Genomic DNA, 522 nt, shown 5'->3' on the forward strand with positions numbered 1-522 from the left:
TCCCTGAAAATGTATCATCTACTGCAGCTGATAGTGTTGAGAGCACTTATCCTGATCATGAGGGGCAGTAGAAATGTTCGACAGTCTACACAAGCTCAACCTGAAGATAACTCAGTAGCTCATGATCAAGATGAGATGCCATCAGAATCAGATGTTGAGACTCAAGTAGAATCAGATGTTGAGACTCAAGTAGAGGCGCCAAGTGAAGGAAATGAAGCAGAACCTGAGCAGATACAACCTTTGAGAAGGAGTATAAGGAACATGAAACCCTCACAGTGGATTAACACAAAAGTTTACTTCAATGCTGAAGCTGTAGCTCACCCAATAAGTGCAGTATGCTCCCTTTCTCAATATCCAGAAGATCATCGAGTCTTCATCAGTGAATTGGATCAGGAATACATTCCAAGAACATATGAAGAAGCTATGCAACACAAGGAGTGGAGAGAATCTGTTGGAGATGAGATGGGAGCCATGATCAAGAATGATACATGGTTTGAGACTGAACTTCCAAAAGGAAAGAAT

The sequence above is a fragment of the Brassica oleracea genome, chromosome C9 (assembly GCF_000695525.1).
Source record: "Brassica oleracea var. oleracea cultivar TO1000 chromosome C9, BOL, whole genome shotgun sequence".
In the NCBI taxonomy this organism is placed as follows: domain Eukaryota; kingdom Viridiplantae; phylum Streptophyta; class Magnoliopsida; order Brassicales; family Brassicaceae; genus Brassica; species Brassica oleracea.